This window comes from Dendrobates tinctorius, unplaced genomic scaffold, assembly GCF_039654945.1.
Source record: "Dendrobates tinctorius isolate UK_male_01 unplaced genomic scaffold, ASM3965494v1 ptg000014l, whole genome shotgun sequence".
In the NCBI taxonomy this organism is placed as follows: Eukaryota; Metazoa; Chordata; class Amphibia; order Anura; family Dendrobatidae; genus Dendrobates; species Dendrobates tinctorius.
This window is the reverse complement of record NW_027361682.1, coordinates 2,912,306-2,937,850: the sequence shown is the minus strand read 5'-3', so window position 1 is coordinate 2,937,850 and position 25,545 is coordinate 2,912,306. Positions and strand designations below refer to the sequence as shown.

Genomic DNA, 25,545 nt, shown 5'->3' with positions numbered 1-25,545 from the left:
AAATACCGTTAACGGTAAGTAACTACGCTTTTCTCTTTCCCACATGACGGCACCATGGAGAGAATTGCAGAGACTATCAAATAGGGGGGGACCACTGCCTCCAGCACCCTTCTACCAAAGGTTAGATCTGAGGAGGTGGCTAGGTCCAGCCGATAGTGGTTGAAGAACGTAGAAGGAGAGGACCAAGTGGCGGCTCTACATATCTGCTCAATGGAGATGCCTGCTCGCTCTGCCCAGGAAGTTGACACCTCTCTTGTGAAATGGGCTGTTATTCTGCCTGGAATGTCCGCACCCTGTGACGAGTACGGCAAGGTGATGGCGTCTCTTATCCACCTCGCCAGCGTGCTTTTTGATGCCTTTCGCCCTTCTTGGCCCCTGGAAGCAGACATAAAGAGACCTATCCTTTCTACACTCCCTGGTGGCCGCTAGGTATGCAATTAGGCATCTCCTAACATCTAATGTGTGTAGGGTCTCTTCTCCCTTGTTTTTGGGATGGGGCAAAAGGAGGGGAGGGAGATTTCTTTAGTTCTGTGGAATCGAGATGATACCTTCGGCAGATAGGCTGGGTCTGTCCTAAGGACCACCCTGTCATCCAGGATGTGTAAATGGAGGGAAAGCCGACAGGGCCTGGATGTCACTAATTCTACGGGCCGATGTCAGGGTTATCAAGAGGAAGGTCTTGAGAGATATTAATTTTAACGGTGCTTCTTGTAAAGGCTCAAAGGGAGGCTTGGTCAGGGCAGAGAGCACCAAGTTTAGATCCCAGGGAGGAGTGTTTAGGGAAGACATAGGCCTGGATCTACCGGCTGCTTTAATGAATCTGGACACCCAACGATTCCCTGCCAAGTCACAGTTGTATAGGGCCCCAAGGGCCGCCACTTGAACCTTTAATGTGCTGGTAGCTAGACCTTGCTCTAAGCCCTTTTGTAGGAACTCTAAGATCTTTGGTATGGGTACCTTCTCCTTTGGACTGGCCCTTTATAATGAAAGGAACTTCCTCCAGACCCTCCCGTACTGTTTAGTGGTTATCGGTTTTCTACTTCGTAGTAGAGTGGATACTAAATTTTGGGAGAAGCCTCTGTTGCTTAACAGAGCCCTTTCAAATTCCAGTCCGTCATATGTAGGTTCTCCACCTGGGGGTGCAGTACTGGGCCCAGAGAGAGTAAGTTTGGGATATCCGGGAGGACCCAAGGGTCGGAGATGGACATTCTCCTCAACCAAGAGAACCACGTCCTTCTCGGCCAGAAGGGGACTATTAATATTACCCTTGCTTTGTCCTCCTGTATCTTCCACAGAACTGATGGAATTAGAGCTATTGGTGGAAACGCATAAGCAAGGGGAAAGTGCCAGGGGATCATGAGGGTGTCCAGGGCTACTGGATTCCCGGAGGGGTCTATGGAGCAGAAGGTTTTCACCTTCCGATTTGTCCCGTTGGCGAACAGGTCTATATCAGGTTTCCCCCATAGTACCGTGATCTGGTTGAAAATTTCCTGGTTCAACTCCCACTTGCCCTGTCTCAGCTGTGTGCGACTTAGAAAGTCCGCCGTGACATTGTCTGCCCCTTTTATGTGGCGTGCTGTCAGTGAGCCTAGGTTTTCCTCTGCAAACTGGAGAATTGATCTTGTCAATGTCATTAGGGCGCAGGATCTTCTACCCCCCGATGGTTTAAGTAAGCCACTACTGTGTGGTTGTCTGAAAACACCCTTACGTGGTGGGTTCTGAGGGATTCCACAAAATACATGAGGGCGAGCTTTACCGCTAGCAGCTTCATGTTCGAAGAGGCTGCCTTTTCGTTCTCTGTCCAGACCCCCGGAGTTACCTGATTGTCCAAGTGAACCCCCCACCCCCTGGGGCTTGCGTCTGTAGTAAGGACTCGAGATACCGGTATCACCCAAGGGACCCCCTGGATACAGTAGGTTGGATGATTTCGTCCACCACTCTAGTGAGCGAGCTGTTTCGGGTGATATGTCTAACCGCCCTTCTAAATTTCTGTGAAGGGAAATTTCTGCCGCTAGTGTTTCCCACTGGAGATCCATTGTGTGAGCATGGGCCCACTGCACGGCTGGCATACAGGCAGTCATTGACCTGAGCAGGGACATGGCCTTCCTCAGGGTTGTTACTGTGCGAGTTATTGCTCCTGATGCCATTTGTTTTATGTGCAGCATTTTCCCATTTTCTATGGTTATGCCCAAATACTCTTGTACTTGGCTCAGGACCATCCGGGATTTTGGTAGATTTAGCATCCAACCTAGGCCAGTCAGAGAATTCATAGTCCTGCAGAGGGACAAGGTGTTGCCTATTACTAGGAAATCGTCCAAGTATGGGACTATTAGGACGTCCTGCTCCCTTAGATGTGCCATGACCTCTGCTATCATTTTTGTGAACACCCTCTGGGCAATGGCCAGCACAAACGGGAGAGCTTTGAATTGATAGTGTTTAATCTCTCCCCCCATAGCTACTGCTAACCTGAGAAATTGGCGGTAGTCCACCTGTATGGGAATGTGGTAGTACGCGTCTTTTAGGTCGAGTACAGTCATGTAACAGGACGGAAACAGCATTTTCACTGCCGATTTTATTGTTTCCATTTTGAATGGGTGGATTATCAGGCACTTGTTTAATTTTTTCAGGTTTATTATTGTCCTGAATGCAGGGCCGTATTTCCCATTAGGCACTCGAGGGCCTGTGCCTGAAGCGGGACTCTGTGGAGGGGCGGCACCTCAGCAATGGTTTTTTTTTCCCTCCGGTCGGTCCATCCCTCTTCCCCCCTCCCTCGATGACATCATACTCACCTCCTGGCTCCTCCAGCGGTGTCTGCAGCTCCGATGATCTCTGGCGCTGCTATGCTTTCCTGACTGTGTGCGCGGTCACGTGGTACCGCTCATTACAGTAAGGAATATGGACGCCACGCCACTCTCATAGGCGTGGCGTCCATATTCGTGAGCTTAATGAGCGGTACCACGTGACCGCACACACAGGAAGCATAGCGGCGCCGCTGGAGGTAACAACATTCACGTGCAGGGACCGCGAGACTCGGAGGACTCAGGTGAGCCCGCGGGTGGGTGGGAAGAGGGGGAGGATGAGCCCAGAGAGCCAGGCATACGGGGGGGAAGAGGATGATCCCGGAACCATGCATACGGGGGGGGATGATGATCCCGGAGCCATGCATACGGGGGGGGGGGGGGGGGGGGGAGAGGATGAGCCCGGAGCCATGCATACGAGGGGGGGGGGGGAGAGGATGAGCCCGGAGCCATGCATACGAGGGGGGGGGGTGAGAGGATGAGCCCGGAGCCATGCATACGGGGGGAGGATGAGCACTGAGCCATGCATACAAGGGGGGGGAGAGGATGATCCCGGAGCCATGCATGTGGGGGGGGGGAGAGGATAATCCCGGGGCAATTCGGGGGGGGGGGGGGGGGGGGGAGAGGATGGTCCCGGAGCCATGCATACACGGGGGGGGGGAAGAGGATGATCCAAGAGCCATGCATACACGCGGGGAGGATGATCCCGGAGCCTTGCATACAGGGGGGTGGAGAGATGATGAGCCCGGAGCCATGCATACAGGGGGGGAAACGAAGTGTGCGGCTGCATGAATTTCTACGTAGCTGACCGCTCTGGTCCCGAAAGCCGGAGGCAGTGCCGTGTATTGAGGTGCGAGACTCATGCGAGTTTTTCGCAAGTGTGACCCCGGCCTACCACAGTATATGTGTTTCTTTATTTAACTCTATGTACCATTTTATTATAAATATTACTAAACATCGGGCTTGGTATTACCTTGGTATTAGACACATACAGTGCCTTGCGAAAGTATTCGGCCCCCTGGAACTTTTCAACCTTTTCCCCACATATCATGCTTCAAACATAAAAAGACCAAATGTAAACTTTTGGTGAAGAATTGGGACACAATTGAAGTTGAACGAAATTTATTGGTTATTTTAAATTTTTGTGGAAATTCAAAAACTGAAAAGTGGGGCATGCAATATTATTTGGCCCCTTTAACTTAATACTTTATTGCGCCACCTTTTGCTGCAATTACAGCTGCAAGTCGCTTGGGGTATGTCTCTATCAGTTTTGTACATCAAGAGACAGAAATTCTCTCCCATTCGTCCTTGGCAAACAGCTTGAGCTTAGTGAGGTTGGATGGAGATCGTTTGTGAACAGCAGTTTTAAGCAAACTTTAAGTGACACTTTTTATGGATATCTTTGAGAAATGGCTTTCTTCTTGCCACTCTTCCATAAAGGCCAGATTTGTGCAGTGTACGACTGATTGTTGTCCTATGGATAGACTGTTCCACCTCAGCTGTAGATCTCTGTAGTTCATCCAGAGTGATCATGGGCTTCTTGGCTGCATCTCTGATCAGTCTTCTCCTTGTCTGAGATGAAAGTTTAGAGGGACGGCTGGGTCTTGGTAGATTTGCAGTGGTATGATACTCCTTCCATTTCAATATGATTGCTTACACAGTGCTCCTTGGGATGTTTAAAGTTTTGGAAATATTTTGTATCCAAATCCGGCTTTAAACTTCTCCACACCAGTATCACGGACCTGCCTGTTGTGTTCCTTGGTCTTCATGATGCTCTCTGTGCTTCAAACAGAACCCTGAGACTATCACAGAGCAGGTGCATTTATACGGAGACTTGATTACACACAGGTGGATTATATTTATCATCATTAGTCATTTAGGACAACATTGGATCATTCAGAGATCCGCAATGAACTTCTGGAGTGAGTTTGCTGCACTGAAAGTAAATGGGTCGAATAATATTGCACGCCCCACTTTTCAGTTTTTGACTTTCCACAAAAATTTAAAATAACCAATAAATTTCATTCAACTTTACAATTGTGTTCCACTTGTTGATTTTTCACCAAAAATTTACATTTGGTATCTTTATGTTCAAAGCATGATATGTGGGAATAGGTTAAAAAGTTCCAGGGGGCCGAATACTTTCGCAACGCACTGTACAGATAGATGATAGATCTATCTATTAACTGTGTGTGTAAACATTATTCTTCAATGGAGTTTGTAAATGAAGAGGTTAAGCAAGAAATGGAATCACAGGATTCACAATTTTTTTGGGGGGTAAATAATAGTTACTTAGCCTACAAAAATGCATACAAATCCACATGAAAAAACGCTTGAAAATCTGCATAAAAATGCACGGATTTTTACCTGCATTTTCTGCTAAGAGATGCAGATTTTGTGCATAACATTCTGCAGACAAATCTGCAACGTGTGCACATACCCTAAGGCTATGTTTCCACGTTCAGGAGACACTGCAGAGAGGACACAGCTCTGCCCAAAGCTTCGCCGGCTTTTGTACATGCGGTGACTCTGCATGTTATCATTGAACCGTGTGGCATCACCGCATTCTATTCATAGACTGAGCGTCTCCGCGAGACAGACATGCTGCGGTGTAGAGAGATGCGCCACATGTGCGTATACATGGGTCTGCCACCTGCGTGTTTGAACACATAGTGGAGACAGGATTTCATAAAATCCCCTCCACTATGCTGTAACATCTGGACGTATTGGACATATGAATAAGGCCTTAGTCAGAGACTGGGAAGTAACCTAATATATAAAGCTCAAGTGTATGTGTGTATGTATGTATGCCCAGGGTAGGCATCCGCACAGTCGCAGCTACAGCCACAAAATTTGGCACAGCCACACGTCTGGACCCCGAGAGCGTCCTAGGCTATGTTGTGAGGCAAAATCTTAACCCCACGCGTTCCAATTCACCAAACAATTTTGCCCCTATCTACATAATGGGGAAAAAGTGTGTGTATCAAGCCCCGCCCCTCATTATGATGTCATGGTTGCCATGGCGACGCTGATGTCATAGGTTGCAAGCCCCGCCGCTCATTATGATATCAATGGTTGACTATGAGATGGAGGATGTGTGATGGGTATATGGGCACTGGACTATGGGATGGAGGAAATGTATGACGGGTATATGGGCACGGGACTATGGGATGGAGGAAATGTATGACGGGTATATGGGCACGGGACTATGGGATGGAGGATATGTATGATGGGTATACAGGCACGGGACTATGGGATGGAGGATATGATGATGGGTATACGGGCATGGGACTATGGGATGGTGGATGAGTGATGGGCACGGGACTATGGGATGGAGGATATGTATGATGGGTATACAGGCACGGGACTATGGGATGGAGGATATGTATGATGGGTATACAGGCATGGGACTATGAGATGAAGGATGTGTGATGGGTATATGGGCACTCGACTATGGGATGGAGGATATGTATGATGGGTATATGGGCATGGGACTATGGGATAGAGGATGTGTGATGGGTATATGGGCATGAGACTATGGGATAGAGGATGTGTGATGGGTATATGTGCACGGGTCTATGGGATCATGGATATGTATGATGGGTATATGGGCACGGGACTATGGGATGGAGGATAATTATAATTTGCTATAACTAACCACAGTTAGTTACTATGCCCGGGCAGCGCCAGGCTCTTCAGCTAGTAGAAGAATAAAATCCATCTAGCAATCCTCCAATGTCTGCTCGACATGGGATGGGGAGAGTTAATAGTTCAGTTAGTGCAGACACCAGACTTCTTGTTGTTAACCATTTAATGCTCTCTTGTCCACCACACTGCAGTATCAAAAGAGGAAGACAGCGAGACAGGCAGCAACATGGCATCGTGACCTTGAAACAGAAGATCCTCAGATCCTGGTATTGTGCATAATATTAAGAATATTTATTCATTGATATTGCGCTATTAAGGTCAGGATCAGATTGCGTTTTGCAGCCCGTTCAGCGCATAGCATTGACTGGTTGCGTTAACGGTATAGCATATTGCGATCGCGTTATGCTATACCCGCTAGCGCAGATGATTCATCTGCGCTAGCGGGTACGGAGCCTCAGACGCTGTAGCCCGTGTCCGAGGTTCCGTCACAGAATGACGGCACATCGCGAGCGCATGCCGCTTTACGGCATGCGTCGCGATGCGCCACATAATGGGGTCAATGGTAGCGTTAACGGACTGCCTAAACGCAATGTAACCCCAGCCTAACCCCACAGCACTTTACATACATCATCAACACTGTCCCCATTGGGGCTCACAATTCAAACATCCTATTAGTAGATCTTTTGAGTGTGGTAGGAAACCCACACAAACACGGGGAGAACATATAAACTCTTTTCAGATGTCATCCTTGTTGGGATTTGAACCCCAGTGCTACTGAGCCACTATATACAGTACTAAGCCACTATATACAGTGCTAACCTCTGAGCCACCGTGCTGCCATAATAGCTATGCAAGAATGTTTTTGCTGGCAGCATTGTATATTAGTTTCATTTCACCCCTTCAAACTTTTTATATGTGCATGTAGCTCTTTCCAAGACAAATTCCATAAATACCTTTATATGGTCAGTCCCTTTCTCCCATATTCAGAAATCGGCATTTCAATTGATATATAAATAATGCCTAACGACTATGGTGAATCTTATCCCTCTGTCACTCCAGCTCTATTTCCCACAGAGAGCCACCTCCTTCACTGACAGCCTCTGTGTGTTTCCTTCTGGAAAAAAGAGCTGTAGTCGAACAGGAAGAGGTGACACTGAGCAGGTATAGAGCTGGAGCAACAGATCTACTCCCTCATTTGAATATGTATGCAAACCGATTTCAGATGAATGGACTGAACATGTAAAACTATTGCCGGAATTGTCTTTGAAAGAGCTACATGGGCATAGACACAGATTCAGACCCCTTACTCATTCCCTATGGGACTTGCGAACATGTGCAGCACTTGCGGTGAGACAAATAAAACACAGCTAGCAGTGTTTTTTTCCGTTGCTGCAAGTACCGCATTTTCGGGATCGCGGCAAAACCGCAAGTGCCGCACATGTCCGCAAGTCCCATAGGGAATGAATGAGGCCATATGCAGCGTTGCCATAATTGATCTGTTACGTGACAGATGCGGAAAAACTGCCGAATCTGCCGAGAATGGCGAAAATCCCTGATGTGAAAGTAGACTAAGTCACTGCCGACAGTGTCTGCATTAGTCATACTCGCCAATGGGGGGAAGGCAGCACAAACTCTAAATACGGCCCTGCCTGAATGTCCCATCTGGCTTCCTCCTTAGGAAGATAGGGGAATAGAAGCCTTCTCTTTCTTGGTGAGGGACCTTTTGCAATACTGATTTCTCCACCAGGGTCTGACTTTCCTGTTGAATAGCGGCTTGCTCTTCCGCCGACTGCCTCCGTGGGTTCACTACGAAAGAGGGTTTGGGTGAGGTGTGAAAATTTAACTTAAGGCCTGTTTTTATGATGTTTAAGATCCATTGACTGATATGTTTTCCCAGGTTGGGAAGAAGAGGGCCAATCTTCCTCCTACCTGGGAGACACCTTCATTGGGGTGGCTTCTTGTCTGCTGGTTTTCCAAACATGAACACCTTTCCTTTGCCTCTTCTATCTTCCCCACTTGTCCTGAGAGTTTTTAGATGGCTTCCTCTGGATAAATTTCCTGCTCCGAAAACGCTTGAAGGGGAAATTGGATGGTTAGGGAAAGACTTCTTTTTATCCCCCGCTTTGTCGAGTATATCATCTAGTGTATGTCCGAAAAGGAATTCACCTTCACAGGGAATGGAGCAAAGTTTTGTTTTTGTTTGTAGGACCCTCATCCAGCACTTGAGCCATAGGACCCTTCTAGCTGCGTTCGAGAATGAGGCTGCCCTGGCCGCTAGCCTGATTGAATCTGCGGATGCGTTCGCTAAAAAGGCCACCGCTCCTCTCATCAATGGGACGGAGTCTAGAATTGCGCCTTTCTGAGTTTTGTTTTTTAGCTGGTCCTCCATCTCTCTAGACCACGTGTTTATCTCGCGGAGACGCTCAGTCTACGCAAGATAAATAACCCAGTTCTATGAATAGGATGCGGTGATGCCACACGGTTCAATGATAACATGCAGAGTCACCGCACGTACAAAAGCCCGCAAAGCTTTGGGCAGAGCTGTGTCCTCTCTGCTGTGTCTCCTGAACGTGGAAACATAGCCTTAGGGAATGTGCACACGTTGCAGATTTGTCTGCAGAATTTTATGCACAAAATTTGCATCTCTTAGCAGAAAATGCAGGTAAAATCCGTGCATTTTTTATGCAGTTTTTCATGCGGATTTGTATGCATTTTTGTAGGCTAAATAATCTATTATTTACCAAAAATAAAAAGAATTGTGATGCCATTTCTTGTTCAACCTCTTCATTTACATACTCCATTGAAGAATAATGTTTACACACACAGATAGATGATAGATATATCGATAGATGATAGAACTATCTATACAGTGGGTTGCGAAAGTATTCGGCCCCCTGGAACGTAACCTTTTCCAACATATCATGCTTCGAACATAAAGATACCAAATGTTACATTTGGTGAAGAATCAACAAGTGGAACACAATTGTGAAGTTGAATGAAATTTATTGGTTATTTTAAATTTTTGTGGAAAGTCAAAAACTGAAAAGTGGGGCGTGCAATATTATTCAGCCCCTTAATTTTCAGTACAGCAAACTCACTCCAGAAGTTCATTGTGGATCTTGTCCAATGTTGTCCTAAATGACTAATGATGATAAAAATAATCCACCTGTGTGTAATCAAGTCTCCGTATAAATGCACCTGCTCTGTGATAGTCTCAGGGTTCTGTTTGAAGCACAGAGAGCATCATGAAGACCAAGGAACACAACAGGCAGGTCAGTGATACTGTTGTGGAGAAGTTTAAAGCCAGATTTGGATACAAAATGATTTCCAAAACTTTAAAAATCCCAAGGAGCACTGTGCAAGCAATCATATTGAAATGGAAGGAATATCATACCACTGCAAATCTTCCAAGACCCAGCCGTCCCTCTAAACTTTCATCTCAAACAAGGAGAAGACTGATCAAAGATGCAGCCAAGAGGCCCATGATCACTCTGGATGAACTACAGAGATCTACAGCTGAGGTGGAACAGTCTATCCATAGGACAACAATCAGTCGTACACTGCACAAATCTGGCCTTTACGGAAGAGTGGCAAGAAGAAAGCCATTTCTCAAAGATATCCATACAAAGTGTCGCTTAAAGTTTGCAACAAGCCACCTGGGAGACACACAAAACTTGTGGAAGAAGGTGCTCTGGTCAAATGAAACCAAAATCAAACTTTTTGGCAACAATGCCAAGCGATATGTTTGGCATAAAGGCAACACAGCTCATTATCCTGAACACACCATCCCTACTGTCAAACATGGTGGTGACAGCATCATGGTTTGAACCTGCTTTTCTTCAGAAGGGACAGGGAAGATGGTTAAAATTGATGGGAAGATGGATGGAGCCAAATACAGGACCATTCTTGAAAGAAACCTGTTGGAGTCTGCAAAAGACCTGAGACTGGGATGGAGATTTGTCTTCCAACAAGACAACGGTCCCAAACATAAAGCAAAATCTACAATGGAATGGTTCACAAATAAACGTATCCAGGTGTTAGAATGGCCAAGTCAAAGTCCAGACCTGAATTCAATCGAGAATCTGTGGAAAGAGCTGAAAACTGCTGTTCACAAACGATCTCCATCAAACCTCACTGAGCTCGAGCTGTTTGCCAAGGAAGAGTGAGCAAGAAATTCAGTCTCTCGACGTACAAAACTGATAGACATACCCCAAGCGACTTGCAGCTGTAATCGCAGCAAAAGGTGGTGCAATAAAGTATTAAGTTAAAGGGGCAGAATAATATTGCACTCCCTACTTTTCAGTTTTTGAATTACCACAAAAATTTAAAATAACCAATAAATTTCGTTCAACTTCACAATTGTGCCCCACTTGTTGATTCTTCACCAAAATTTACATTTGGTCATTTTATGTTTGAAGCATGATATGTGGGAAAAGGTTGAAAAGTTCCAGGGGAACAAATACTTTCGCAAGGCACTGTATATATCTAATACCAAGATAATACCAAGCCCGATGTTTAGTAATATTTACAATATAATAAAATGATACATAGTGAGTTAAATAAAGAAACACACACATAAAATCTGCGTTAGGCGAGGGTCACACTTGCGACAAATTCGCACGAGTCTCGCACCTTAATACACGGCACTGCCGCCAGGACTCGGGACCAGAGCCGTCAGCTATGTATAAATTCATGCAGCTGCACACTCTGGTCCCCCCCCCCCGTATGCATGGCTCCGGGCTCATTCTCTCCCCCCCCCGTATGCATGGCTCCGGGCTCATTCTCTACCCCCCCCCCCCCCCCGTATGCATGGCTCCGAGCTCATTCTCTACCCCCCCCCCCCCGTATGCATGGCTCCGGGCTCATTCTCTACCCCCCCCCCCCCCCGTATGCATGGCTCCGGGCTCATTCTCTCCCCCCCCCCCCCGTATGCATGGCTCCGGGCTCATTCTCTCCCCCCCCCCCGTATGCATGTATCCGGGATCATCCTCTCCCACCCCCCCTGTATGCATGTATCCGGGATCATCCTCTCCCACCCCCCCCCGTATGCATGTATCCGGGATCATCCTCTCCCACCCCCCCCTGTATGCATGAATCCGGGATCATCCTCTCCCCCCCTGTATGCATGTATCCAGGATCATCCTCTCCCACCCCCCCCTGTATGCATGGCTCCGAGAACATCCCCCCCAGTATGCATGGCTCCGGGATCATCCTCTTCCCCTGTATGCATGGCTCCGGGATCATCCTCCCCCTGGAAGCATGGCTCTGGGATCATCCTCTCCCCCCTGTATGCATGAATCCGGGATCATCCTCTGCCCCCCCACCGTATGCATGAATCCGGGATCATCCTCTTCCCCCCCCCCACCCCGTATGCATGAATCCGGGATCATCCTCACCCCCCCCCCCCCCGTATGCATGAATCCGGGATCATCCTCTCCCCCGCCCCCCCCCGTATGCATGAATCCAGGATCATCCTCCGCCCCCCCTGTATGCATGTATCCGGGATCATCCTCTCCCACCCCCCCCTGTATGCATGAATCCAGGATCATCCTCTTTCCCCCCCCCCTGTATGCATGAATTCGGGATCATCCTCTCCCCCCCCCCCCCCGTATGCATGAATCCAGGATCATCCTCTTCCCCCCCCCCGTATGCATGAATCCGGGATCATCCTCTCCCCCCCCCCGTATGCATGAATCCAGGATCATCCTCTTCCCCCCCCCTGTATGCATGAATCCGGGATCATCCTCTCCCCCCCCCCCCCGTATGCATGAATCCGGGATCATCCTCCCCCCCCCCCCCTGTATGCATGTATCCGGGATCATCCTCTCCCACCCCCCCCCCCCTGTATGCATGAATCCGGGATCATCCTCTCCCACCCCCCCCCCCCTGTATGCATGAATCCGGGATCATCCTCTCCCCCCCCCTGTATGCATGGCTCCGGGATCATATTCTACCCCCCCCCCGTAAGCATGGCTCCGGGATCATATTCTACCCCCCCCCCGTATGCATGGCTCCGGGATCATATTCTACCCCCCCCCCGTATGCATGGCTCCGGGATCATATTCTACCCCCCCCCCCGTATGCATGGCTCCGGGATCATATTCTACCCCCCCCCCCGTATGCATGGCTCCGGGATCATATTCTACCCCCCCACCCGTATGCATGGCTCCGGGATCATATTCTACCCCCCCCCCCCGTATGCATGGCTCCTGGATTATCCTCTTCCCCTATATGCATGGCTCTCTAGGCTCAGCCTATCCCTCCCCCCCCCCGCGGGCTCACCTGAGTCCTCAGAGTCGCGTGGTCCCTGCACGTGCATGTTGTTACCTCCAGCGGCGCCGCTATGCTTCCTGACTGTGTGTGCGGCCACCTGGTACAGGATATTAATCTCATGAATATGGACGCCGCGCCTATGAGTGGCGTGGCGTCCATATTCATTACTGTAATGAGCGGTACCACGTGACTGCGCACAGTCAGGAAGCACAGCAGCGCCAGAGATCATCTGAGCTGCAGACACCGCTGGAAGAGCCAGGAGGTGAGTATGATGTCATCGAGGGAGGGGGATATGGACCGACCAGAGGGAAAAAAAAAACATTGCTGAGGTGCCGCCCCTCCACAGAGTCCCGCTCCAGGCACATGCCCACGAGTGCCTAATGGGAAATACGGCCCTGGTGATAATTTTCAAGGGGTGGAGTTCACGAGATCAATTGCTGTAAGGGTTGCCTTGGTCGTAGGGTGCCTTGCTGCAAAGGGGGAAGAGAACTGGAGGAATGTACCCCAATGTGCAGAGTCCTGGTGCTCCTCCAGGACTGAGTCCAGTCCCCTCTATCACAGTCCCTGCTCCCCCATTACCGCTCACCAGTGCAGACTTCTCCTCCAGCTCTTACATGTGGAGCCGGCTGTAACCTAATGTGCAGAGTCCGGGTGCCCCCCAGGACTGAGTCCTGTCCTCTCTATCACACAGTCCCTGCTCCCCCATTACCGCTCACCAGTGCAGACGTCTCCTCCAGCTCTTACATGTGGAGCCAGCTGTACCCTAATATGCAGAATCCCGGTGCACCCCAGAACTGAGTCCTGTCCCCTCTATCACACAGTCCCTGCTCCCCCATTACCGCTCACCAGTGCAGACTTCTACTCCAGCTCTTACATGTGGAGCCGGCTGTACCCTAATGTGCAGAGTCCCGGTGCTCCCCCAGGACTGAGTCCTGTCCCCTCTATCACACAGTCCCTGCTCCCCCATTACCGCTCACCAGTGCAGACTTCTCCTCCAGCTCTAACATGTGGAGCCGGCTGTACCCTAATGTGCAGAGTCCCGATGCTCCCCCAGGACTGAGTCCTGTCCCCTCTATCACACAGTCCCTGCTCCTCCATTACCGCTCACCAGTGCAGACTTCTCCTCCAGCTCTTACATGTGGAGCCGGCTGTACCCTAATGTGCAGAGTCCCGGTGCTTCCCCAGGACTGAGTCCTGTCCCCTCTATCACACAGTCCCTGCTCCCCCATTACCACTCACCAGTGCAGACTTCTCCTCCAGCTCTTACATGTGGAGCCAGCTGTACCCTAATGTGCAGAGTCCCGGTGCTCCCCCAGGACTGAGTCCTGTCCCCTCTATCACACAGTCCCTGCTCCCCCATTACCACTCACCAGTGCAGACTTCTCCTCCAGCTCTTACATGTAGATCCGGCTGTATACTAATGTGCAGAGTCCCGGTGCCCCCCAGGACCGAGTCGTGTCCCCTCTATCACACAGCCCCTGCTCCCCCATTACCGCTCACCAGTGCAGACTTCTCCTCCAGCTCTTACATGTGGAGCCGGCTGTACCCTAATGTGTAGAGTCCCGGTGCCCCCCAGGACTGAGTCCTGTCCCCTCTATCACACAGCCCCTGCTCCCCCATTACCGCTCACCAGTGCAGACTTCTCCTCCAGCTCTTACATGTGGAGCAGGCTGTACCCTAATGTGCAGAGTCCCGGTGCCCCCCAGGACTGAGTCCTGTCCCCTCTATCACACAGTCCCTGCTCCCCCATTACCGCTCACCAGTGCAGACTTCTCCTCCAGCTATTACATGTGGAGCCGGCTGTACCCTAATGTGCAGAGTCCCGGTGCTCCCCCAGGACTGAGTCCTGTCCCCTCTATCACACAGTCCCTGCTCCCCCATTACCGCTCACCAGTGCAGACTTCTCCTCCAGCTATTACATGTGGAGCCGGCTGTACCCTAATGTGCAGAGTCCCGGTGCCCCCCAGGACTGAGTCCTGTCCCCTCTATCACACAGTCCCTGCTCCCCCATTAGCGCTCACCAGTGCAGACTTCTCCTCCAGCTCTTACATGTGGAGCCGTCTGTACCCTAATGTGCAGAGACCGGTGCTTCCCCAGGACTGAGTCCTGTCCCCTCTATCACACAGTCCCTGCTCCCCCATTACCGCTCACCAGTGCAGACTTCTCCAGCTATTACATGTGCAGAGTCCCGGTGCCCCCCAGGACTGAGTCCTGTCCCCTCTATCACACAGTCCCTGCTCCCCCATTACCGCTCACCAGTGCAGACTTCTCCAGCTATTACATGTGCAGAGTCCCGGTGCCCCCCAGGACTGAGTCCTGTCCCCTCTATCACACAGTCCCTGCTCCCCCATTACCGCTCACCAGTGCAGACTTCTCCAGCTATTACATGTGCAGAGTCCCGGTGCCCCCCAGGACTGAGTCCTGTCCCCTCTATCACACAGTCCCTGCTCCCCCATTACCACTCACCAGTGCAGACTTCTCCTCCAGCTCTTACATGTGGAGCCGGCTGTACCCTAATGTGCAGAGTCCGGTGCCCCCCAGGACTGAGTCCTGTCCCCTCTATCACACAGTCTCTGCTCCCCCATTACCACTCACCAGTGCAGACTTCTCCTCCAGCTCTTACATGTGGAGCCGGCTGTACCCTAATGTGCAGAGTCCCGGTGCTCCCCCAGGACTGAGTCCTGTCCCCTCTATCACACAGTCTCTGCTCCCCCATTGCCGCTCACCAGTGCAGACTTCTCCTCCAGCTCTTACATGTGGAGCCGGCTGTACCCTAATGTGCAGAGCCCCGGTGCTCCCCCAGGACTGAGTCCTGTCCCCTCTATCACACAGTCCCTGCTCCCCCATTACCGCTCACCAGTACAGACTTCTCCTCCAGCTCTTACATGTGGGGCCGGCTGTCCCCTAATGTGCAGAGTCCCGGTGCCCCCCAGGACTGAGTCCTGTCCCCTCTATCACACAGTCCCTGCTCCCCCATTACCGCTCACCAGTACAGACTTCTCCTCCAGCTCTTACATGTGGGGCCGGCTGTCCCCTAATGTGCAGAGTCCCGGTGCCCCCCAGGACTGAGTCCTGTCCCCTCTATCACACAGTCCCTGCTCCCCATTACCACTCACCAGTGCAGACTTCTTCTCCAGCTCTTATATGTGGAGCCGGCTGTACCCTAATGTGCAGAGTCCCGGTGCCCCCCAGGACTGAGTCCTGTCCCCTCTATCACACAGTCCCTGCTCCCCCATTACCGCTCACCAGTGCAGACTTCTCCTCCAGCTCTTACATGTGGGGCCGGTTGTACCCTAATGTGCAGAGTCCCGGTGCTCCCCCAGGACTGAGTCCTGTCCCCTCTATCACACAGTCCCTGCTCCCCCATTACCGCTCACCAGTGCAGACTTCTCCTCCAGCTCTTACATGTGGAGCCGGCTGTACCCTAATGTGCAGAGTCCCGGTGCTCCCCAGGACTGAGTCCTGTCCCCTCTATCACACAGTCCCTGCTCCCCCATTACCGCTCACCAGTGCAGACTTCTCCTCCAGCTCTTACATGTGGAGCCGGCTGTACCCTAATGTGCAGAGTCCCGGTGCTCCCCCAGGACTGAGTCCTGTCCCCTCTATCACACAGTCCCTGCTCCCCCATTACCACTCACCAGTGCAGACTTCTCCTCCAGCTCTTACATGTGGAGCCGGCTGTACCCTAATGTGCAGAGTCCCGGTGCCCCCCAGGACTGAGTCCTGTCCCCTCTATCACACAGTCCCTGCTCCCCCATTACCGCTCACCAGTGCAGACTTCTCCTCCAGCTCTTACATGTGGAGCCGGCTGTACCCTAATGTGCAGAGTCCCGGTGCTCCCCCAGGACTGAGTCCTGTCCCCTCTATCACACAGTCCCTGCTCCTCCATTACCGCTCACCAGTGCAGACTTCTCCTCCAGCTCTTACATGTGGAGCCGGCTGTACCCTAATGTGCAGAGTCTCGGTGCTCCCCCAGGACTGAGTCCTGTCCCCTCTATCACACAGTCCCTGCTCCTCCATTACCGCTCACCAGTGCAGACTTCTCCTCCAGCTCTTACATGTGGAGCCGGCTGTACCCTAATGTGCAGAGTCTCGGTGCTCCCCCAGGACTGAGTCCTGTCCCCTCTATCACACAGTCCCTGCTCCCCCATTACCGCTCACCAGTGCAGACTTCTCCTCCAGCTCTTACATGTGGAGCCGGCTGTACCCTAATGTGCAGAGTCCCGGTGCCCCCCAGGACTGAGTCCTGTCCCCTCTATCACACAGTCCCTGCTCCCCCATTACCGCTCACCAGTGCAGACTTCTCCTCCAGCTGTTACATGTGGAGCCGGCTGTACCCTAATGTGCAGAGTCCCGGTGCCCCCCAGGACTGAGTCCTGTCCCCTCTATCACACAGTCCCTGCTCCCCCATTACCGCTCACCAGTGCAGACTTCTCCTCCAGCTCTTACATGTGGAGCCGGCTGTACCCTAATGTGGAGAGTCCCGGTGCCCCCCAGGACTGAGTCCTGTCCCCTCTATCACACAGTCCCTGCTCCCCCATTACCGCTCACCAGTGCAGACTTCTCCTCCAGCTGTTACATGTGGAGCCGGCTGTACCCTAATGTGCAGAGTCCCGGTGCCCCCCAGGACGGAGTCCTGTCCCCTCTATCACACAGTCCCTGCTCCCCCATTACCGCTCACCAGTGCAGACTTCTCCTCCAGCTCTTACATGTGGAGCCGGCTGTACCCTAATGTGCAGAGTCCCGGTGCCCCCCAGGACGGAGTCCTGTCCCCTCTATCACACAGTCCCTGCTCCCCCATTACCGCTCACCAGTGCAGACTTCTCCTCCAGCTCTTACATGTGGAGCCGGCTGTACCCTAATGTGGAGAGTCCCGGTGCCCCCCCAAGACTGAGTCCTGTCCCCTCTATCACACAGTCCCTGCTCCCCCATTACCGCTCACCAGTGCAGACTTCTCCTCCAGCTCTTACATGTGGAGCCGGCTGTACCCTAATGTGCAGAGTCCCGGTGCCCCCCAGGACTGAGTCCTGTCCCCTCTATCACACAGTCCCTACTCCCCCATTACCGCTCACCAGTGCAGACTTCTCCTCCAGCTCTTACATGTGGAGCCGGCTGTACCCTAATGTGCAGAGTCCCGGTGCTCCCCCAGGACTGAGTCCTGTCCCCTCTATCACACAGTTCCTGCTCCCCCATTACCGCTCACCAGTGCAGACTTCTCCTCCAGCTCTTACATGTGGAGCCGGCTGTCCCCTAATGTGCAGAGTCCCGGTGCCCTCCAGGTCTGAGTCCTGTCCCCTCTATCACACAGTCCCTGCTCCCCCATTACCACTCACCAGTGCAGACTTCTCCTCCAGCTCATGTGGAGCCGGCTGTACCCTAATGTGCAGAGTCCCGGTGCTCCCCCAGGACTGAGTCCTGTCCCCTCTATCACACAGTTCCTGCTCCCCCATTACCGCTCACCAGTGCAGACTTCTCCTCCAGCTCTTACATGTGGAGCCGGCTGTCCCCTAATGTGCAGAGTCCCGGTGCCCTCCAGGTCTGAGTCCTGTCCCCTCTATCACACAGTCCCTGCTCCCCCATTACCGCTCACCAGTGCAGACTTCTCCTCCAGCTCTTACATGTGGAGCCGGCTGTACCCTAATGTGCAGAGTCCCGGTGCCCCCCAGGACTGAGTCCTGTCCCCTCTATCACACAGTCCCTGCTCCCCCATTACCACTCACCAGTGCAGACTTCTCCTCCAGCTCTTACATGTGGAGCCGGCTGTCCCCTAATGTGCAGAGTCCCGGTGCCCCCCAGGACTGAGTCCTGTCCCCTCTATCACACAGTCCCTGCTCCCCCATTACCGCTCACCAGTGCAGACTTGTCCTCCAGCTCTTACATGTGGAGCCGGCTGTCCCCTAATGTGCAGAGTCCCGGTGCCCCCCCAGGACTGAGTCCTGTCCCCTCTATCACACAGTCCCTGCTCCCCCATTACCGCTCACCAGTGCAGACTTCTCCTCCAGCTCTTACATGTGGAGCCGGCTGTACCCTAATGTGCAGAGTCCCGGTGCCCCCCAGGACTGAGTCCTGTCCCCTCTATCACACAGTCCCTGCTCCCCCATTACCGCTCACCAGTGCAGACTTCTCCTCCAGCTCTTACATGTGGAGCCGGCTGTACCCTAATGTGCAGAGTCCCGGTGCTCCCCCAGGACTGAGTCCTGTCCCCTCTATCACACAGTCCCTGCTCCCCCATTACCGCTCACCAGTGCAGACTTCTCCTCCAGCTCTTACATGTGGAGCCGGCTGTACCCTAATGTGCAGAGTCCCGGTGCCCCCCAGGACTGAGTCCTGTCCCCTCTATCACACAGTCCCTGCTCCCCCATTACCGCTCACCAGTGCAGACTTCTCCTCCAGCTCTTACATGTGGAGCCGGCTGTACCCTAATGTGCAGAGTCCCGGTGCCCCCCAGGACTGAGTCCTGTCCCCTCTATCATACAGTCCCTGCTCCCCCATTACCGCTCACCAGTGCAGACTCCTCCTCCAGCTCTTACATGTGGAGCCGGCTGTACCCTAATGTGCAGAGTCCCGGTGCCCCCCAGGACTGAGTCCTGTCCCCTCTATCACACAGTCCCTGCTCCCCCATTACCTCTCACCAGTGCAGACTTCTCCTCCAGCTCTTACATGTGGAGCCGGCTGTACCCTAATGTGCAGAGTCCCGGTGCCCCCCCAGGACTGAGTCCTGTCCCCTCTATCATACAGTCCCTGCTCCCCCATTACCGCTCACCAGTGCAGACTCCTCCTCCAGCTCTTACATGTGGAGCCGGCTGTACCCTAATGTGCAGAGTCCCGGTGCCCCCCAGGACTGAGTCCTGTCCCCTCTATCACACAGTCCCTGCTCCCCCATTACCGCTCACCAGTGCAGACTTCTCCTCCAGCTCTTACATGTCGCAGCTTCCTAACCAGAAAACACTCCACTTCCTAGTTCCTACAAACGCCCATCCTGCTCCTCCCCCTCACAGGTTTTGAAGCTGGACTGTATGGACTCCTTCCACGTGTGACGTAATTTCTGGGGGCGTGTCATACCGGGAGGGGCGTGGTCTGACAGCACAGGCAGGAAGAGAAGCCTCGATTACACATGTGTCTGGTGTCTGTGAGTAGCAGGGAGTGAGGTCAGTGACAAACAGGAGGGTTTATTAACAGATTAATGTCTTCTCACATTTTTGGTTGACAGGGCTGATACTTGGGGTTATCTAGTGGGTTTTGGAGACTTAATGTTTGGGTCATTTGGGAGTTGGGCTTCTGGAGGGGAGGGGAGATTAATGCACACTTGGGGAGTCTGGGTGGGCTCACTGCGGTGAGGGATTAGTGCAAGTTTTTGGGGTTTGTTTGGGCTCCTAGGGGGGTCTCGTTGAGTCCCTTGGGGTTTAATGCACGTCTGTGGGATCTGGTAATGTCCCGGAGGGCTTAGTGCACGCTTGTGAAGGCAGGGTGGGTTCCTCACTGGGGGGGGATTAGTGCATGTTTTTGGGGTTTGCTTTGGCTCCTGGTGGGGGGTTAATGCATTCTTGCGTGGTCTGGTTGGGTCACTTGGATGGATGGTTAATTCATGTCTGCTGGTACTTTTTTGGCCCTGGGGGCGGTTAATGCACGCTCGTGTGGTCTGGTTGGGCCCCCAGGGGGATTACTTGATCCTTTTGGGGTCTAGTTGGCCCTATATCTACAATAATATATACCTGACAGGAGCGCGTACAGTCTATATCTACAATAATATATACCTGACAGGAGCGCGTACAGTCTATATCTACAATAATATATACCTGACAGGAGCCCGTACAGTCTATATCTACAATAATATATACCTGACAGGAGCCCGTACAGTCTGTATCTACAATAATATATACCTGACAGGAGCCCATACAGTCTATATCTACAATAACATATACCTGACAGGAGCCCGTACAGTCTATATCTACAGTAATATATACCTGACAGGAGCCCGTACAGTCTATATCTACAATAATATATACCTGACAGGAGCCCGTACAGTCTATATCTACAATAATATATACCTGACAGGAGCCCATACAGTCCATATCTACAATAATATATACCTGACAGGAGCCCGTACAGTCTATATCTACAATAACATATACCTGACAGGAGCCCGTACAGTCTATATCTACAATAATATATACCTGACAGGAGCCCATACAGTCCATATCTACAATAATATATACCTGACAGGAGCCCGTACAGTCTATATCTACAATAACATATACCTGACAGGAGCCCGTACAGTCTGTATCTACAATAATATATACCTGACAGGAGCCCATACAGTCTGTATCTACAATAATATATACCTGACAGGAGCCCGTACAGTCTATATCTACAATAATATATACCTGACAGGAGCCCGTACAGTCTATATCTACAGTAATATATACCTGACAGGAGCCCATACAGTCTATATCTACAATAACATATACCTGACAGGAGCCCATACAGTCTATATCTACAATAATATATACCTGACAGGAGCCCGTACAGTCTATATCTACAATAATATATACCTGACAGGAGCCCGTACAGTCTATATCTACAATAATATGTACCTGACAGGAGCCCGTACAGTCTATATCTACAATAATATATACCTGACAGGAGCCCGTACAGTCTATATCTACAATAATATATACCTGACAGGAACCCGTACAGTCTGTATCTACAATAATATATACCTGACAGGAGCCTGTACAGTCTGTATCTACAATAATATATACCTGACAGGAGCCATACACTCTATATCTACAATAATATATACCTAACAGGAGCCCGTACAGTCTATATCTACAATAATAATAATAATTTTTATTTATATAGCGCCAACATATTCCGCAGCACTTTACAATTAAGCGGGGACATTTACAGACAATAAATTCAATACAAGTTAAGACAATTCAAACAGTGACATTAGGAGTGAGGTCCCTGCTCGCAAGCTTACAATCTACAAGGAAATCGGGGGACACAGTAGGTGAGAAATGCTTGTTAATTCAGGTCTGGCAATTATAATAGGGATTTTCATATAAAGCTGCATGATCCGGTCATCAGCCCGTGTGTTTAAGTGCAATAAACAAGTATCAAGTGCAGTTATTGTGTGCATGGAGGGTGTGGAGACAGATGAATAGTAGGGTGCAGATTCAGAATAATATTTGGAAGGAGGGAACAGGGCAAAGTTAGTTTACTGAGTAGTTGATGTGGTAGGCTTGTTTGAAGAGATGGATTTTCAAAGCACGCTTGAATAGGTCGGGGCTAGGTATCAGTCTGATCGTCTGGGGAAGTGCATTCCAGAGAGTTGGAGCAGCACGAGAGAAGTCTTGGAGACGGAGGTGCGAGGTTTGGATTACGGGGGATATTAGTCTTAGGTCATTTGTAGAATGGAGGGCACGTGTAGGGCGATAGACAGAGATGAGAGAGGAGATATAAGGCGGTGCAGAACAGTGGAGAGCTTTGTGGGTGAGAGAGATGAGTTTATACTGGACCCTGTAGCGAATAGGTAGCCAGTGTAATGACTGGCACAAGATGGAGGCATCGGTGAAGCGGCTGGACAGAAATATGACCCTGGCTGCCGCATTCAAGATGGATTGGAGAGGAGAAAGTTTGGTAAGAGGGAGACCGATCAGAAGAGAGTTGCAGTAGTCCAGACGAGAATGAATAAGAGCGACAGTAAGAGTCTTAGCAGTTTCAAAGGTGAGAAAAGGTCGGATTCTGGAGATGTTTTTAAGATGCAGGTGACAAGAGCGACTGAGTGATCGGATGTACGGAGTAAAGGAAAGTTCAGTGTCGAATATGACCCCAAGACAGCGGGCATGCTGCTTGGGAGTTATGGTTGAACCCTCCAGGGTTATTTCGATGTTAGGTAGAGTGAGGTTAGTAGAGGGGAGAAACACAAGAAGTTCAGTTTTAGAGAGATTTAGTTTCAGATAGAGGGAGGACATGATGCTAGAGACAGCAGACAGACAATCCTTGGTATTTTGAATTAGGGTAGGGGTGATGTCAGGGGAAGAAGTGTATAATTGTGTGTCATCAGCATAGAGATGATACTGGAACCCAAATCTGCTGATTGTTTGTCCAATAGGGGCAGTGTATAAAGAGAAGAGGAGGGGGCCTAGGACTGAGCCCTGCGGGACCCCGATAGTAAAGGGACGAGAAGAGGAGCCGGAAAAAGATACAGTGAAGGAGCCGTCAGAGAGGTAGGAGGAGAACCAGGAGAGGGCTGTGTCCTTGAGGCCTATAGAGCGGAGCATAGTGAGGAGGAGCTGGTGATCCACAGTGTCAAATGCGGCAGAGAGATCCAGGAGAATCAGCAGGGAGCAATGACCTTTTGATTTAGCTGTTATTAAATCATTAGATCATTATCTACAATAATATATACCTGACAGGAGCCCGTACAGACTGTATCTACAATAATATATACCTGACAGGAGCCATACAGTCTATATCTACAATAATATATGCCTGACAGGAGCCCGTACAGTCTATATCTACAATAATATATACCTGACAGGAGCCCGTACAGTCTGTATGTACAATAATATATACCTGACGAGCCCGTACAGCCTGTATCTGCAGTAATAAATACCTGACAGGAGCCCGTACAGTCTGTATCTACAATAATATATACCTGACAGGAGCCCGTACAGTCTGTATCTACAATAATATATACCTGACAGGAGCCCGTACAGTCTATATTTACAATAATATATACCTGACAGGAGCCCGTACAGTCTGTATGTACAATAATATATACCTGACAGGAGCCATACAGTCTATATCTACAATAATATATACCTGACAGGAGCCCGTACAGCCTGTATCTGCAGTAATATATACCTGACAGGAGCCCGTACAGTCTGTATCTACAAAAATATATACCTGACAGGAGCCCGTACAGTCTGTATCTACAATAATATATACCTGACAGGAGCCCGTACAGTCTATATCTATAATAATATATACCTGACAGGAGCCCGTACAGTCTGTATCTACAATAATATATACCTGACAGGAGCCATACAGTCTATATCTACAATAATATATACCTGACAGGAGCCCGTACAGTCTATATCTACAATAATATATACCTGACAGGAGCCCGTACAGTCTGTATGTACAATAATATATACCTGACAGGAGCCCGTACAGCCTGTATCTGCAGTAATATATACCTGACAGGAGCCCGTACAGTCTGTATCTACAATAATATATACCTGACAGGAGCCCGTACAGTCTGTATCTACAATAATATATACCTGACAGGAGCGCGTACAGTCTATATCTACAATAATATATACCTGACAGGAGCCCGTACAGTCTGTATCTACAATAATATATACCTGACAGGAGCCCATACAGTCTATATCTACAATAATATATACCTGACAGGAGCCTGTACAGTCTATATCTACAATAATATATACCTGACAGGAGCCCGTACAGTCCATATCTACAATAATATATACCTGACAGGAGCCATACAGTCTATATCTACAATAATATATACCTGACAGGAGCTCGTACAGTCTATATCTACAATAATATATACCTGACAGGAGCCCGTACAGTCCATATCTACAATAATATATACCTGACAGGAGCCATACAGTCTATATCTACAATAATATATACCTGACAGGAGCTCGTACAGTCTATATCTACAATAATATATACCTGACAGGAGCCCGTACAGTCCATATCTACAATAATATATACCTGACAGGAGCCTGTACAGTCTATATCTACAATAATATATACCCGACAGGAGCCCGTACAGTCTATATCTACAATAATATATCCCTGACAGGAGCCCGTACAGTCTATATCTACAATAATATATACCTGACAGGAGCCTGTACAGCCTATATCTACAATAATATATACTTGACAGGAGAACGTACAGTCTATACAGTAATATATACCTGACAGGAGCCCATACAGTATATATCTACAATAATATATACCTGACAGGAGCCCGTACAGTCTATACATTAATATATACCTGACAGGAGCCCATACAGTATATATCTACAATAATATATACCTGACAGGAGCCCGTACAGTCTATAGATACAATAATATATACCTGACAGGAGCCCGTACAGTCTGTAGCTACAATAATATATACCTGACAGGAGCCTGTACAGTCTATAGCTACAATAATATATACCTGACAGGAGCCCGTACAGTCTATATCTACAATAATATATACCTGACAGGAGCCCATACAGTCCATATCTACAATAATATATATCTGACAGGAGCCCGTACAGTCTATAGCTACAATAATATATACCTGACAGGAGCCTGTACAGTCTATAGCTACAATAATATATACCTGACAGGTGCCCGTACAGTCTGTATCTTCAATAATATATACCTGACAGGAGCCCTTACAGTCTATATCTACAATAATATATACCTGACAGGAGCCCATACAGTCCATATCTACAATAATATATATCTGACAGGAGCCCGTACAGTCTATATCTACAATAATATATATCTGACAGGAGCCCGTACAGTCTATATCTACAATAATATATATCTGACAGGAGCCCATACAGTCTATATCTACAATAATATATAACTGACAGGAGCCCGTACAGTCTATATCTACGATAATATATACCTGACAGGAGCCCGTACAGTCTATATCTACAATAATATATACCTGACAGGAGCCCATACAGTCCATATCTACAATAATATATATCTGACAGGAGCCCGTACAGTCTATAGCTACAATAATATATACCTGACAGGAGCCTGTACAGTCTATAGCTACAAT

At 49.8% G+C, this 25,545-nt stretch overlaps 2 protein-coding genes across 7 annotated transcripts in view; one reads left to right on the top strand and one right to left on the bottom strand.

Annotated features, from left to right (window-relative positions):
• Positions 1-19,730, bottom strand: part of LOC141073520 (uncharacterized) — an 81,510-nt gene extending 61,780 nt beyond the window's left edge. For all 3 annotated transcript variants that reach the window (XM_073560789.1, XM_073560793.1, XM_073560798.1), the window contains exon 1: positions 19,613-19,730. The gene's annotated coding sequence lies outside the window, so the exon portion shown is untranslated. The remainder of the gene's footprint in view (positions 1-19,612) is intronic.
• Positions 19,731-19,737: 7 nt separating this feature from the next.
• The window catches only part of LOC141073554 (uncharacterized), a 132,756-nt gene continuing 126,948 nt past the window's right edge, over positions 19,738-25,545 (top strand). For 2 of the 4 annotated variants that reach the window (XM_073560852.1, XM_073560824.1), the window contains exon 1: positions 19,738-19,867. The gene's annotated coding sequence lies outside the window, so the exon portion shown is untranslated. Of the gene's footprint in view, positions 19,868-21,769; positions 22,952-25,545 lie in introns of those variants that run through there. The other 2 variants (XM_073560833.1, XM_073560843.1) reach the window with 2 other exon arrangements.